The sequence below is a fragment of the Toxorhynchites rutilus genome, chromosome 2 (genome assembly GCF_029784135.1).
Source record: "Toxorhynchites rutilus septentrionalis strain SRP chromosome 2, ASM2978413v1, whole genome shotgun sequence".
NCBI lineage: Eukaryota > Metazoa > Arthropoda > Insecta > Diptera > Culicidae > Toxorhynchites > Toxorhynchites rutilus.
In genome coordinates, this window is record NC_073745.1 from 207208637 (window position 1) to 207226923 (window position 18287).

Sequence of the window (18287 nt, forward strand, 5' to 3'; positions counted from 1 at the left end):
ATAGATAGGTGTTAAAACGAGGTACACACTTGTCAACCATCTTATGCTAGTTCAAATAATTATTTCTGTATCCAATTATCCGATAGTAACGGCGATACAAGTGACAAGCGGTAAACTTTCGATTTATCAGGATGGGCCACAGTGGTTGCATTTATTATTTACTGCGTGAATCACCGTATGAATATAAAAAAAAATCTCGTGGATCGCGAAAAAAAGTAGTGATCAATTAGTGCACGCAAAAAAAAGTAGGCGCCAACACAAAAACAAATGAAAATTGGGAAAATTTAAATTGCTTCAATTCCCTCACACCGGCCAACTTCTTGATTAATTAATCGATTTTCTGTTCCTCTCTGCCTCGTTGCTAACCGTCTCTTTCGATCCCTCCGCGACAGTACTACTATGTGTCCGAGTTGAAAAAAAGTTCAAATAATCAAATAAAAACCGAGCTCTCTTTCTCTCCGATACACGTTTTATTGGGTCATTTTGTGGGTAGGATAGTTCTCTTCTTTTCGCGTTACAACCGCACACCCAGGTGGAGCAGGAGTTGATTTTTTTTTCATTTCTTTGTTTTCATGCTAAAGGATTTCGTGTCGGGTAAGGACCAAAAATTGGCCCCCAATCGGGGCAAACCAGATGCATGCCCACCATCACTGCGAAAATGACGCTGATGGCGATGATGAGCATAGTGATGATGGTGTGATGGAAACGATTTTTTTTGTCAATTGTAGCCCGCGTGACTACGATTTGCGGTACATCCCACAAATTTGTATTGGAGAAGTGACTCTCTTTTTTTTGCTGCCGCAGTTCATTGGACAAAATTAATTATTACGCATTTGGTCTGAAAATCGCTGGAAATGTGTTCGGTGGTGTGGTAGTGTCACACCAGAAAATGGCATCAGACTGTACAGTTTGAGCCGAAGAAAAGAGGGCCCATACCTTTTTCTAGAAAGTACAAATTACAAACATCAAGCTGTTAAATGACTGTAGATGAGATATTAGTTTTGAACTATTGATCCAAATGATAACAACAATAGTGATGAGATGTATGAAATATATAAATAGACTTCGTTTAGTCACAGACAAAAGTATAGTTAAAAGCATAGATGATTCAAGAGATTTCGACATCGTCCCGATTCAGAATAGTCGATTGCTAACCGGAACTAATGCAAATTTGCTCCAAAAACAATTTGTGCAAGAAACTTATTATTGCTTCAATAAAACAATTTAAATATAACACTGAAGATGGTGAACCATTTTCCAGATTTTTAGGAAAAAAAACAAAAGCATCATTTTTATAGGAAAATATACATTCATTCAATTATATATACACCGTTCTGTTTCACAATCTTTCGTCGTTTTGTACACAGCTTGACGGGTGGAGTAGCAAAAATTCCAACATTTTTATATTCCATTTGTTTATTTATTTAGGCTCATTTACATTTTAGCTGTAACATAACCGGATTTATTCGTGTACATGTTACATGTTTTATCGTTTCTATAAAAAATTTTCTCTTTATTATAGTGACTTTCAACACATTTCGGCTGGTTCATCACTTTTACTTCCATTTTTGGAAGAATGTCGGGAGTGAGAATTGAACTCGTGATCTCTGCGTGAGAGGTATGAATGTTACCACTACGCCAGATCGCCTCCGTTTCTATAAATTGCAAATTGTGCGTTTTAGAGGGAATTAGTAGTCGAAAATCTTGTCAAAAAAATAGTAAAGTAAGTAGTATGAGTCTAAAGAAAATTTCTCCGCCTTCTCTACAGAATCCGATTGAAATTTTGATATATTGTCAAAATTTCAATCGCATGAAAAGCCCAGCAAAAATGAGAATTATCAAAATCTTTTACACGTTTCTTTCAATGTAATTCTTGCAGCTGAAACTAGCTGGGGCGAAAGCGTAAGAAGCGACGAAATTTTTGGAAATAATTTCAATGTATTTCGGTACGACCGCAACTAATCGTTATCCCAGAAGAAGTCTGGAGGAGGGATCTTCATTGCCATCAATGCAAATTTCACTTCTGAAGAACTTACAACCGAAAAACAAAAATAATTTGAACCGTATATTTCCCACCCGAACATGCAAATAAAAAGTCGCATGAATTTTTTTTTTCAAACGGCAAATCGAATTACAGAAAAACTAGAACCAGAAGTGAAATTGCACATCTATGGCGACTCAATCAAAATAAAGTAGACTTCATTCCCGATAACGACAATGAACACATTCTACTTCCAGTCGTCGGGGAAAATGAAACCCTACATTATTTATTGGGTTGGGGAAAAAGAAATGTCGTATATTGTCAATATATGTCAACACTTAAATATATCTTGTGTTGTACTAATCGCATCGGGTCATACTATACGGCTATTTAAAGACGACAATATGTGCTACAAGCAGGGTTGCCACATTTAATTCTGTAAAATTTTCTGAAAAAATCTGTACATCTGGATTTTTAGTCAAAAAATCTGTATAAAAAATCTGTATCGAAAAGTTAAGGGAACAAAATGAAAATGAAGGTTTATTTTAACTTTTTTTCTTATACATGGGTTGTTCAAGTCGTGTCAGTACAACAAAATAAATCAAAGTTTTTCGCCTCTGAACTGTATGATGTTTTTACATGGTTTTGTTGAACCTTGCCTTCAAACTTTCCATCAACTTCATCCTTGGCGCTCCTCCTTGAGCTGATACATAGTTCTTCGCTTTCAAAAAAGGTTCCTTAATTCTGGGAGCCAACCGACTTCCGGACTTTGTTTTGTTGGCATTGTAAAACAAAAATTTTCACTCAACAAATCCTGATGAATGTTATCAAAAATGTCTTACAAACTATCTCAGCAATGGATACAAAAATTCCCTATCGCGCCTTTCATCCAACATTCAACAGCTAAGACCAAGTTATATCCGAGTTCCATAAGATTCGGCTTGAGTAATCTGAATTCGTTATTCAAACCCTGTCTATTACCTTCTTCGGCGAATTGAGGAAATTGGCACATCAAACCATTAATCATAGCTTGACAAAATTTTAGGGTTATCAATTATGTTTCACCAGTTCAATATTGAAGTCACGACAAAACGATTTGAAGATCAACTTACTAGCTGCATTCAATCCTTTTTCAGCTTCTTCAGAAAGTCTTCAAAATCTTTCACATCAAGGTCAGCATCCGTGAATCGTTGCACGTAGCACTCCAAGCATAAGTTACCAAACATGATAAACAATAGCAGTCTTATCTCATTATAAAGTTCGTAAAATTGAGAACTTCCTGATTGAAAAGTGCGATTGACGTTATTGATGAGCGGTGGAACAATGTTTTGGAACAGCATAATCGGTTTAGTCCTAGAATCGTTTAAATGAGTCAATATACGATTGGCGGATTGATTATTTTCATATTTAACTTGGAACGAAAAATAAAGTTTAAGCTCTTCAATTCGCTCAAGATTTCTCTTAACAACCATCTCGTTGCGTTGCGTTCATCATTTTTATAAATCAAGGTATCTACGAGGTCTGTTCAAAAAGTATCGCGACTTACGAATTTATGTGGGTTACGTATAATCGATTATATATTTTTTGTGGCATTATGTTGGTACTCATGTCTCTCAATTATGATGACAAGTACGGCTATTTTAAATGTTCAATTAGTTTTTGACAACTGATTTTCTTACACGTGTTTTGGTTCATCTTCGATTTTTGCCCATTGCAAAAATGGATCAAAGAATCTGTATCAAATTTCGCACTGTAATAAATTTAATATTGAAAAATTGAATTTTAAAAAAATCTGTAAATTCTGTAGACAGCATCTGTAGACCGGCATGTGAGCACTCGCTCGATTGGCCAGGAACTGGGTATAGATCATAAAACCGTTTGGAATTTGCAGAAGATTGGATTCCAAAAAATGCTGAATGTATGGGTGCCACACGAGTTGACGCAAAAAAATCTTTTAGACTGAATCAACGCCTGCGATGCACTGCTGAAACGGAACGAACTCGACCCATTTTTGAAGAAGATGGTGACTGGTGATAAAAATTGAATCGCGTACGACAACCTAAAGCGAAAAAAGCGAAACCCAAAGCCCGGATTGACGGCCAGGAAGGTTTTGCTGTGTGTTTGGTTTGATTGGAAGGGAATCATCCACTATGAGCTGCTCAACTATGGCCAGACCCTCAACTCGGTTCTCTACTGTGAGCAGCTTGACCGTTTGAGGCAGGCGATTGACCAGCAGCGGCCAGAAATGATCAATAGGAATGGTGTTGTTTTCCACCAGGACAACGCTCGGCCTCACACATCTTTGACGACCCGCCAAAAGCTACGGGAGCTCGGATGGGATGTCCTATTGCACCCACTGTATAGTCCGGACCTGGCTCTAAGCCATTATCATCTCTTCCGGTCCATGCAAAACGCTCTTGGTGATACTAAGTTGGCCTCAAAAGAGGCTTGCGAAAACTGGCTCTCTGGCTGTTTGACGAAATTGCACATCTCGCTCTCTTATGAAATAAATCACGTAAAAAATTCCCAAAATTATTATTTAGACCTATTATTCACTAACATCACCGACGACTTTTTTGTGAATGAGTCCATGACTCCCCTTTGGAAAAATGAAAAATTTCACACAGCAATTGAATACTAAATCTTTATACATTACAGACAATTGCCCATCCACTGGGAGTACGAAGAAGTACCGGAATACAACAAGACGAACCTTGAAGCAATCAAATGTAGCCTACAAACCATAGAATGGCAAGCTTTATTAAACAGCGAACGGGATGTCAACATATCCGTACATATTCTTCCCGAAATTCTGAATAACTTAATATCAGAATTTGTGCCGAAGAAATTCAACCAGCAAATATCCTATTTGGTATAATGCTCAAATAAGGAATTTATAGAATAGAAAACAGAAAATCCACAAAAAATACAAAATAGACAAAAGTAATAAAAATTAGCTGGATAACTACGTAAAGTCTAAGCTCAAAAGCAATAACTATCCATCGCAGATGCATCTCGATGAAGATGTAGTGATTAGGACAACAAGAAATATGCCATGCATTAAAGAAATAAGACGGAACGAAAGGACCAGAATCTGACGGAATAGCACCTGTATTTCTGAAGATTTCTGACGTACGTGATTATCGAAGAATTGCCATTATCTGAAAAAGTCTTCCAACAAGTAAATAATAGAATAATGTGTATGCAACATGGCTTCTTCAAATGCAGTTCAACTGCAACTTATCTGTTGGCATTTGTGACATTCATTTTGAATGCAATGGAAAATGCCAAACACTGACTTCAGTAAAGCATTTGACCGCATCGACATTCCATTACTACTCTTCAAATTGCAGAAATCTGGAATGGAACAAGGACTCTTAAACTGGCTCAATTCTTATCTAACAAATTGTGAACAAATTGTTCATTTTCAAAATTCTCTCTCAAATTCAGTAAAAGTTACTTCGGGAGTCCCATAAGGCTCTCATCTTGGTCATCTTCTTTTCATTCTGTACGTTAATGACATCTCCTTCGTTCTTAAGCGTACTTGTGTACAAGCTGTGTATGCAGTCGACATGAAGCTTTTCGCGGAAATTGGTAATGAACACGACATCGAAGCATTCCAAAACGAAATACATGTATTCCACACTTGGTGTAGTAAAAATCTACTAAAACCAAATACCAAATATTGTAATACGTCTTGGAAACGCTTCTCACATAACTTCCAGGACTCATACACAATAAAGTTTTTTATATCACATATATAAGGCCCATTCTGGAATACTGTAACAACGATTGGAACCCGTATATGGTCGTACATGGAGAACACATTGAGTCAGTCCAGAAAATTTGAATTGGACCTCATTTCCACTTCCTTCATATGAAGCACGCTGCATGCTCATAAACATCCAAGCACTAAAAGAACGCCATAAATTTGCAATCAGCTGAATTAATAAAAAAAATAAATTTCTATGTACCTGGTCGTCAACTAAAAACACGCAATTTGTTTCTAACCAAAACATCCAGAACAAATTGTGCAAACAACGCCCCTATCAATCGCATGATGCATATATACAATCGGTTGTGATCGTGTATGTATCAACTGCGAAAAAGTAGAAGAGTATGTGCCAAGATACACGGACGGAAACTTGACGCAGGACAATTGTTGACTTCGAAGACAAAAAAGCATTCAATTTTGCTTAATATGCATCTGAAATCCCTTAATTTTTCGTATAGAAATCAAAGACGTAGTCCTACGTCGAAAGGCCGAAGCGATAGATGTTGTAGCAAGGGTTGCCAATATTTTGTTTTTCAAAAAACTGAAAGATTGCTCTTTAAAAAAAGTGAGTCCTATGGAATCGTTATATTTTAACCCTTTCTTTACGGCAGTGTGCTCCGTCGGAGTGCTACCGCTGAACGGAACATTGCGCCGAGAAGTATGCACATCGCGCTGGTGTGATCGATGTGCAGTATCACACTGATGTCGTCTAAAGACGACGCTCGTAGTGAAAGGGTTAAGAAGATCGGGTTTGATTTATCTAAAATCTTTTTTTTCACTTATTCCAATATAAAAAAAATAGAAAAATAGAATTTCCTTCGAAGCGTATGTAGTTCGTAAAATAGAGAAATAAACCATTAATCAACCATTCGAGCAGACCAAAATAACGTTTCCCACCTCTCGAACGTGTCATAACTCAAAATATTTGCACAATATATTTTGTAGGCATTTTGGCATACTCTCCACGAGATTTTTCAGGTGCTGCCGAACAAGATCTTACCAGACTTCCTCTTAAGACCTTAAAGCATTTGTTTTTTTTTTGTGACTCTAGTATCGGGTATCCAGAATTGCACACGAACGCATAGAATAACCACTGAAAGTGTGTGAAGACGCCGAAAACCGGTGAAACCAGTGAACGTTACCGAGAACAATTGATCGAATCGAACCTATACTCCAAAAACGACCGGAATATCAGAAAAGGCAATACAACATGATTTTTCTTGCTGACAATGCCCCGTCAAACCGATCAAAATCGGCCAGGGAAACGGTTGAGCTACCCAATTGGGATCATCCGCAGTCGCTTATTCACCAGACTTGACTTCCAAATATCATCGGTTGCCATCGATGGGATGTGCACTCGCTTCGAATCTTATGTAAATGTGCGAAAATGGATTGCTTGCAATGACCATTACTTTGAATAAAATATGTTGAGCCATTCGAGTACAACAAACGTGTATATTTATCGGAAAAAAATCTGATTTCATATTTATACACCCGGACCGATGGGATATGCCAAATGTTTTTTTTTTTTTTTGATGAAAGAAATGTTATCTTGATGATCCTGATGGCAACAGCCCAGGGATGCCAGTTGATTATTTCAAATATCTTCCACATGTCTTCATCGTGGCACATGTTTTACTTTCTCTAGAAAAGTTTAAAAATGTTTTCAGCGCGAAAAGCTCAACCGATCACTGAACAAAATAACTATGTTTACGTTCAGAAATAATTATGCTTTTATAATGTTTGCTCAAATCATAAAAGTCTGAAAATCATTGTACATATTTTAATTCGTTCTCACTGAATTGTATGTCTTCAGAGTTAGTCGATTATCTCCAATTACATTACATGAAACCTACAACAACAACCTGCGAAATTTTCGAAGACGAAATAAGACAAGGGATGTAATATACCTGGTATTCTACTTATGTTGATATTAGGATTGGGCGAATCGATTTTTAGAAGATCGATTATTTCCATTTAGATTTTCGAAATTTTAGATCGATCTTTTGTACTCAAGAAAATCGAGAAAATCTTTTTTTTTGCTTCGATTTTTTCGATCCTAAAAAAACTTCTTGTAGATTTTTTTTTTCAGTATAAATCGATTTCAATCTGACCAAAGGCCACCTAACAATTTTTTTTAATGATAATGCCAACATTTGGCCATGAGAGGGGGTAATTTATTCCATGAGGACAACGCAAGGGCACACAACTCCGGGAGCTTGATTGGGATGTTTTAATGCATTCATCATATTGTCCGGACCTGGCACCGAGCGATTACCACATTTTTCTCGCATTGTAAAACTTCCTGAGTGATAAGAAATTGGGACCAAGAAAAGATTGTAAAAATCTATTGCTTGAATTTTTCTCAAACAAGGACCAAGACTTCTAAGAGAGAGGTATTATGAACCTACCTTTAGAACAAACAAATTTTGCAACATAACGGTGCATATCGGACAATCCGAAGCATATTAAAAATGATTTTTAATTTCACCCAAAAATAATGGATTACTTTTTCCCCAACCTATTTTATTTAATTTTATTTTTTTTTATCTGTATTATAGTGATTTTCAACTCATTTGGCTGGTTCGTCACTTTTTACTTCCGTTTTTGGAAGAATGTCGGGAGTGATAATTGAACTTGTGACCTTTAGCGGCATGGATGTTAGCACTACGCCAGATCGCCTCCTATTTAATTTTACTTATTTTTTTCTCTCTATTCAATTTATTTTGCAAACAAAACAAATGAATCCATTTTCACTATTTTTGTGTAGCTTGTTGGCTCTCACAACTAGAATAAATAAAAATAAAGAATAAAGAAGCGGTTTAAATAATTCGGTAAACGATTGAGAATATTTATAATAGAAACACCTTGAATAATTTAGATCGTCGAGACAAACTGAAATCATATTTCAAGCAACTATTTATGACAGTCATACCAGCACATAACTATCAGTTCAAAAGCGAGCAATGTAAAAAATACGCAATGATTGTGTTGACACAGGCTAACTGCATGACGCTGCGGTACATAACGTACCATCGAACCGTGTTTCCAACCAGTAATGACATAATTGGACTCGATGGTGCAAATAAAAGCGTCAAAGAACCTAGGGTGTTGCAGCCAGTTTCACCACTATCACATCTGGTGAGGCTTGCAGCTATTATTATTGATGGGAGTTAGTTCCTCCAGTTAAGGAATATCACAGGCCACACTTTAACATGGATGTCAAATTTAGTACAAGTTACATCCCTCGAAAACTGCAACTGATACGCAGCCAAAAACAGTGTGATAAGGTATTGTAACTATTTACATATTTTTCCCATCCCACCAATATCGTTTGCACTTACCACCCAACAACAAATCAGCAATGGTGATCAATACAGAAAAAAAGCGAACGTAAAACACACGTCGGTAACGAAAATTAACAAGATACGCGTCGTTTCTCTGTCCCAAAATTTTAAATTAATTTTATGTCCCATTATCTTTTTTCCAACTCAAAAAAAAACATGCTGCATTGGGGTAATATACACAGGGAAAAAATCAAATGTTCACGAATAATTTATCCCTCTCATTTGAATACGGTATCGGCCTGCAGCAGCCGAAATTAAAAAACATTCCCCGAAAAAAACTATATATAGTAGAATGTGGCATCGCGTAATTCTGGGAGAATTTTATATTATAATCATTATTTCATTGGAAACCGGTGAGGTGCTCGATAATAGCCACCGATGTCTCTGAGTGGAAGGGGGGAGGGGTTGGTAGTTGAATTGTGTAATTTTAATACAAACCAAGCTCCCAAAGCGATATATTCGACATTACCGTGTTTTTTTTGTTCACATATACGTGAGTGGTTCTTTTTTCTCCCCTGTCTGACCGGGTGTGCAAAGGGGCGGAAAGAAGGAGTCAACTATTCGTCCGCGATAGAGAGAAAAAAATATCACCCACCACCAACCACCACCCACAAAAAGTATACCAACGCATGACTTTTCGCCTATCACGCAAACACAATTGAAATGTCACATCACATACACGAGGACTACGAGTTTAACGGCAATGTTTGGCAGAGACCAACTTTCGAGAGGAATTGGAGTTGAGGACGACGATGGCGAGTGGGGTGGAAAACGCGGATGTACTGTACATACGGTGGGTGGATAGGTCCAGGATAGGTCTCCCTTCCAGTAACTCTCTTTTGGTCACTCGAGCTCGCTTCCTAACGGTGAAAGATGATTACCGTCAGATGGAAAATGATAAAACCGTAAGGTTAGAAATGGGAACTGTTCGAGTGGAAAGCCCAAAAACTTTTTTCTACATTTTGAATGTTTATAATTACTAGCTGTAAAAATATTAACTTCACGGATTTATATGTGCAGCAATTCCAAATGGAATCGTCCTAAAAACGCAGATTTTAAAAACTTGTATTTTTGATTCCAATGAAAGTGTGTATTCAGTTTGGGTTGGAGGAAATATGAGTTTTTCACAGCAATTGGGAATTTTTTGACTCAAGCGTAACTTTTGAAAAGGGCGTATCGATTTTAGTAGGAGAAATCTTTGATAATTCATATCTCAAAAATTATGAGTCGTACCGAAATAGTGTCTTAGAAAGAGTTATAGAGTATTGTTGGCTTAATTTGAAAAAAATATACACTGAGATGAAAAATAAGTACTCTTTTTTTTTATTTACAAAATAAAAATTCAATTTGCAATATCCAAAATACATATCTTTTAATTTTTTTTTGAATTTTTTCATACAAAATAGAAGTCATGCAGAAAATTTAAAAAATGGGTCCAAGATGGTAAAACTATTTTTGATGAACTTTGTGGAACATCGAATTTTTAGGAATTTTTGAAACTTCGAATTTGTGTATGTTAACAATCATTTTTAGCCACAAATTATGAGTCCTGATGTGATTTAAAACAAAAAAGGTTATTATCAATCTCCTTCTAAAGGTAGCCATTCTCGAAATATTTTAAAAAAATATTTTTAATTTATTGTCTTTTTTATAGTAAATAATCCCTTTTAATATTAGGCTGTCAAAAAAGTCCTGCGGTATTTTTTTTAATTTTCATTTGTTCAAAAAATATTAGTATAAAACACAAATAACAGATGATTGTAACAAATAAATTAGTTACAATTATCTGTGTTAAGTCAAATATGCGCCGTTTTGTTCGATGACTTGTTCCCAACGAGATGCCAACTTCATATTACCCCTTGTTATAGAAGCTCGCTTCCTTATTGGCAAAAAACTCGGATAGCCAATTTTCACAGGCCTCTTTTGTGGCTAACTTCTGACTACCTAGCTCGTTCGCCATGGACAAAAACAGGTGGTAGTCACTTGGTGCAAGGTATACGGCGGATGCAAAAGAACCTCCCATCCGAGCTCCCGGAGCTTCTGGCACGTCACCAAAGAAGTGCGTGGCCTGGCGTTATCCTGATGGAAGACAATGCGGCCTCTGTTTATCAAAGATGGCCTCTTCTTCATGAGTGCTACCTTCAAGCGGTCCAGTTGTTTTCAGTACAGGTCCGAATTGAGCGTTTGGCCATAGGGAAGCAGCTCATAATAGATTATTCCTTGACAATCCCACCAAACACACAGCAGAACCTTCCTGGCCGTTCATGAGGGCTTGGCCACCGTCTGAGCCGCTTCAGCGGGCTTCGACCACGACCGTTTGCGCTTCACGTTGTCATAAGTGACCCACTTTTCATCGCCAGTCACCATCCGCTCCAGAAACGGGTCGATTTTGTTGCGATTCACATGCGTCGATACGGTCAAAGATGTTTTTTTTTGCGTCAACGTGTGTGGCACCCATACATCGAGCTTCTTTGTGAATCCAAGCGCCTTCAAATGGTTAATAACGGTTTGATGACTTATCCCCAGCTCTTGGCCGATGCTACGGCTGCTACTATGCCGGTCTTTCTCGGCTAATTCAGCGATTTTGTCGCAATTTTCGACGACAGGCCTTCCGGAGCATCTTCGACGACCTCTACACCAGAACGAAAACGTTGAAACCATCGTTCTGCGGTGGAAATGGAAACTGTATCGGGTCCATAAACTGCTCAAATTTTATTGGCAGCTTGAGATGCATTTTTGCCTTTGTCATAGTAGTACTGTAAAATATGTCGGATTTTCTCTTTATTTTGCTCCATATTTGCGACACTATAACTCACGAACGACTTAACCAAACAAAACACTGTCAAGGACTATATTATAGCGCGCAAAAATACCTTTCCAACAAGCCATAGTATGACTCGATACAATGAATACAACTAGAACTACGCGCTTACAACGACACCTCGCGGAAATACCGCAGGACTTTTTTGACAGCCTAATATGTTTGTCTTTTTACTCAAGCGTAACTTTTGAAAAGGGCGTATAGATTTGAGTAAGATAAATATTTGATAATTTATATCTCAAATTATATGAGTCGTACCGAAATAGTGTGTTAGAAAGAGTTATAGAGTATTGTTGGCTTAATTTGAAAAAAAATATACACTGAGAAGAAAAATTAGTACTCTTTTTTTATATACAAAATAAAATTTCAATTTGCGATATAAAAAATATGTATTTTTTTTATATTTTTTTCATTTTTTCATATAAAATAAAAGTCGTGTAGAAAATTTAAAAAATGGGCCCACGATGGTAAAATTATTTTCGACGAATTGAATTTTTAGGAATTTTCGAAACTTCGAGTTTTTGTATTTTTTTTCTATCCCATTTATTTATTTTAGGATCATTAGCATTTTAGCTGTAACAGAGCCGAATTTTAATCGTGTACATGTCACATGGTTATCATATCTATAATTATAGCACATTACATTACACAGTTGCCATTCGCCAGTATTCCTTCTATGGTACATTTACACAGTAGCCATTTAGGCGTAAGAGTATTCTTTCTGTTCTTCCATTATCCAGTTAGACCACCGGACAGCGGAGACAGTTGATTGATCATTGTTGAGTTATTTATAGAACAGCAGCCCGATGTGTCTTGCAGAGCAGAGCAGTTGTATGGATGAATCGATCTAATTTCGACCGTGGATCGATCTCCATCGCTGTTGATTGTTGCGTGGACGTAGCTATTCTGTAACAACACAAAGATGGTCAATGAGGGCCCTGAGTTTTGAACTCACGATCGATGGCTTACTAAGCGAACGCGCAACCAATGTGGCTACGGAGACCCCCGAATTTTTGTATGTTGGCAGTCAATTTTAATCACAAATTATGAATCCTGATGTTATTTAAACATAAAAAGGTTATTATCAATCTCCTTCTAAATGTAGCCATTCTCGAGATATTTAAAAAAATATTTGTAATTTATTGTCTTTTTTAATAGTTAATAGGCCCTTTAACTATGTTTGTCGTGTTATACCATCATGTTCATGAGATTTTATGGCATCGCTTATAATTTCCAACAACTTTTCCAAATACATCGTTATGGTAAAGACATATGTTTAGGAGTTACGTTACGAAAAATTCGAAGACATGTGGGTTAATACAAAACGTAGCGAAACTAAAAAATCTTTTTTATCTTAATACAAACTTCAACCAATCAAAAAAATTGTTGGAAATTATAAGAAAATTCATAAAATTTCATGAACATGACGGTATAACACGACAAACATATCAAAAGAGATTATTTACTATAAAAAAGATTATAAATTATAAATATTTTTTTAAATATCTCGAGAATGGTTGCATTTAGAAAGAGATTGATAATAACCTTTTTTGTTTTAAATCACATTAGAATTCATAATTTGTAGCTAAGAATGATTGCTAACATGCAAAAATTCGAAGTTTCGAAAATTCCTAAAAATTCGATGTTCCACAAATTTCGTCAAAAATAGTTTTAACATCTTGGGCCCATTTTTTAAATTTTCTACATGACGTCTATTTTATATGAAAAAATATAAAAAAAATATAAAAAAATACATATTTTTTGATATCGCAGATATTATTTCGTAGATAAAAAAGAGTACTAATTTTTCCTCTCAGTGTATATTTTTTTTCAAATTAAGCCAACAATACTCTATAACTCTTTCTAACACACTATTTCGGTACGACTCATATTTTTTGAGATATAAATTATCAAAGATTTCTCTTACTCAATTCGATACGCCCTTTTCAAAAGTTATGCTTGAGTCAGAATATGAACCATGATGATGTATTTAGAAAAGTTGTTGGAAATTATAAACAAATTCATAAAATTTCATGAACATGACGGTATAACACGACAAACATATTGAAAGGGATTACTTACTATAAAAAAGACAATAAATTAGAAATATTTTTTTAAAATATTTCGAGAATGACTACATTTAGAAGGAGATTGATAATAACCTTTTTTGTTTTAAATCACATCAGAATTCATAATTTGTGGCTAAAAATGATTGTTAACATACAAAAATTCGAAGTTTCGAAAATTCCTAAAAATTCGATGTTCCACAAAGTTCGTCAAAAATAGTTTTACCATCTTGGGCCCATTTTCTGCATGAATTCTATTTTGTATGAAAAAAATTTAAAAAAATATTAAAAAATGTATTTTGGATATTGCAAATTGAATTTTTATTTATTTATAGATGAAATGTTTCAAAAGCTGTGATGATACAAAACATGGGAGGCCACCAAGAAAATTTCAAGACACAACGTTGGAAGCACATACCTTCGGATACTATCACTGGTGAACGTTATCGAATACAATTTATACGTTTGAACAGAGCTCTGAAAAAAAAATAGAAGGATGGTGTCCAAGACACTAGCGCATTCTTAACGTAGGACTAGAAAGTTATTAACGGCGAAAACAAACAATACAGAAATCTAATAATTTGATTTTTTCAGTAAATTATTTGGTAGCCATGACAAAGGCCGATGACATCTAAATTCCTCGCAGTTCGCTTGCATCGTCAAAGTTTGCATGCGATTAGAAGAAAACAACTAAATAAGCACAGAAATTCACAATTCAAAGAAACATATGAAGTCTCCGATAAAAATGTTGGAATACCAGCTTTTAACTTTAAATTTTAGTACCACAAACATAGCCCTCCAGGAAACAATGACACCAGACATTTCATCAAAAATTACACCACATACTTCACAGCCACTAAATTAACGTGGTTGAAATCGCGAAAATAAAAATGGCACTCCCCATAAACTTTTTCCCATTACTATGAAACACTTGAAAAAATCCAACTCTTGCGTTTGATAATGCAGAGAAAATCGATCGATCGAGAAAAAGACTTCGAAGAACGATAGATTCTATTTGAAACTGGGCCTAAAATATAGCATATCCATTTTCTCCAGAAAAATCCTGCCCCACATCAACCTTGATCTTCTCTAGGCTGTTCGCGAGGGAAATCCTTCTACAAAAATTAAAGCTTGTTTAGACAACCTCATTGCAATCGATTTTTAAATCGAACACCAGGTCTATACAGATGGTTCAGTTGATGCAGATGGAGTTGGAAATTTTGAAAACACCGGTAGCTTTTCTCTTCCACTGTCATGATCCATCCTCTCCTGATAGCAACCCATGAATCCCTTCCGACTGTAATTTCCGAGTCAGCTAGCTGTCTCCAGGACTTACATAGTGAAAACAGCAAACCCCCATGGATTACACAGACAGAAGAGGCTGCTTCCGAAAAAAAAGTCTCTTTTTGTTGGGTTCCTAGTCATTCCGGAATTCTCGGACACACAGCTACCGACAAATTCGTCGGCAAGGATATCAAAACAGAACCTACAGATATACCCTGTCTTTCATCTGTATAGTCGGTTTGGTAAAACATCAGGCCCGTGAAAGTTGGGGCATACCTCGTTTCCGTTAGTCATCTTCTACTATAATGTCAACATACTAGGGATTGTTAACCGGTTTTACCGGTAATACCGGGTCGTTTTCCATTACCGAATAACCGGTAATTTTACAATCGATAACCGGTAATTTCGGTAATTTTAATTTTCACACCATAAATAATATTCGCCTTTATGCCGCTTCGAAATATTACTCTAGAATCTATATAAGATCGAAAAATCCAACCGGCAGTGTTGCGCCGATTCTACGACCTCCGGATTTTATATATATTGATGATGATTTCTCGCAAATTTTCCGACGTCTCCTGTACACAATTGTCATTTTTTACGTTCCGATTCACTCTGCAGCTGCGGAAGTCGTTTCACAGTCAAAACAAACAACACAACAGGACCGGTCAGTAAACAGGAGTCCGCGTAAAATTTCTCTGGTGGAATTTAAGTGTTTTAGTCGGAAAAATTTGGAAAATTCGATTCGATACTTCAGTGAGCCTAATTCATCTTTGATCATTGTTCAGTGCATTTTGTGAGACGGTAAACGGTTTTGTTGATTATCGATGATGGAAAACGTTGTTTTGAAATTTCGAAACACCGACACCTTCAGTCAGGGTAAAACCGACACCTGGTTTGTGTTCCACTGACAGAAAAAATGCATCCTTGCTTTTGTAGATGTCTTGTGTTTATATTTGGAAGACAAAACGACCGAACTGGATTGACAAAACAGCCAAAAGCAGAAGCATCTATTGTTTCAGTGTTCAGCCTTTCAACGAATGACCGTTGAGCAGCGCCGCGAACTAATTTCCCAGAAGCGACTTTGTTGGAACTGCTTCAAATCGTCGCATATCGCACGGAGATGCGACTCCAAGTACACCTGTCGTCATTGTCACGAACGCCACCATACGCTGTTGCACAAATCCTCGAGCGACCCTGCAGCACAGTCAACACCCCAGTACCCGACACAACAAGCGAATTCCCACGGATCGGGTATTTTGGTTCCCGAAGTAAGCGTTCCTGCTCATAGCAGTTCCCCATCAACTGTTTTCCTGTCCACTGTTTCGCTGTGGATCGAGGATCGATTTGGAAGACAACATTCTGCTCGAGCATTAATCGACTCTGGTTCGCAGTCGAACTTCATCTCAAAGAAGCTGGCTCGTCGTTTGTGTCTACAGTTAGATCGAGTACGTGTTCCCATCGCTGGCATCGGTGAAACAACAGTGACGGTTACCCAGTCTGTCATCTCCACTATCCACTCCAAGAACAACGAGTTTTCCAGCAAGTTAGAGTTCCTGGTTTTACCGAATCCAACCTCTGAACTTCCCACGTCAAATGTCGACATATCCATGTGGAAAATCCCGTCAAACTTCCCATTAGCTGACCCTGCATTCAACGTGTCGAGTCCTATCGACCTGTTACTCGGAATCGAACAATTCCACGAATACATTATGAGTGGTAGAATAATCCTCGGGAAAGGATGTCCAGTACTATTCGAGACTGTCTTCGGGTGGGCTGTAATCGGTCGATGCTACGGCACAACTCCACCAACTACTCCGGTCTGCCACATCGCCACCACTCGAAATCTGGAATCTCTTTTGGAACGGTTCTGGGAGCTCGAATCCTTGCAGTCCGACCGAATCTATTCTGCTAAGGAGATCGCCTGCGAGGAGCTATATCAGGGTACTACGACTAGAAAATCCGACGGGAGATATGTAGTGTCCCTTCCCAAATCACAGGACCCTTACATTCAACTCGGTGAATCCCGTGCAATCGCCGAAAGACGTCTACTATGCTTGGAGCGAAAACTTGAACGTGATGCATCCGTAAAGGAAGCCTACCATGAGTTCTTGGAAGAATATTCACGGCTAGGCCATATGCGACGGCTCGAGGATCCGGTGGACAACTCCATTTACCACTACTATTTGCCACACCACCCCGTATTCAAAGCCAGCAGTACAACCACGAAAGTACGGGTCGTATTTGATGCGTCCTGCCGTACGTCGTCTGGTAGTTCCCTCAATGATCTTCTGCTTGTCGGGCCAATCGTTCAAGAGGATCTTCAGTCAATTAAATTGCGTTTCCGGACAAAACCAATCGGTCTTGTGGCGGACATTGAAAAAATGTTCCGTCAGATTGCAGTTTGTCGCAACGATCAACCACTCCTCAGAATACTTTTTCGACAGAAGCCAACGGATCCAATCTCCACGTACGAGCTTCAGACCGTTACCTACGGTACCTCTTCTGCGCCGTTTCTCTCCACACGTACTCTCGTACAGCTCGCTACAGATGAAGGCGAGAACTTTCCGATGGCCAAAAAGGCCGTCCTCGAAGACTTTTACGTGGACGACCTCATCAGCGGTGCATCTACACCCGAAGAAGCCGTAGAACTCCGTCGACAGCTCAGTGCTATGTTGCAATCCGCCGGGTTTCCGTTGAGGAAATGGGTCTCCAACAGTTCGGCAGTCCTAGCCGAAATACCATCGGAGGAATTGGCAATTCAGCCGGTTTACGAATTCGCCGACGAGCAGTCGGTGTCTACACTCGGACTTATATGGGAACCGCATTCCGATACTTTGCGGTTTCGGATCCAACTTACACCTCCTGCAGTCGAACTCACCCGACGGAATGTACTGTCGTACATTGCCAAGATCTACGATCCATTGGGCCTTGCCGGTCCGGTAATTTCAACAGCCAAGCAGTTTATGCAGCGCTTGTGGGCATTGAAGAACAACGATGGGAATTCCTACGC

At 37.7% G+C, this 18287-nt stretch overlaps 1 protein-coding gene across 5 annotated transcripts in view; it reads right to left on the minus strand.

Annotated features, from left to right (window-relative positions):
- Positions 1–18287, minus strand: part of LOC129764367 (protein tramtrack, beta isoform) — a 95192-nt gene that overhangs the window by 26621 nt on the left and 50284 nt on the right. The window lies entirely within an intron of this gene.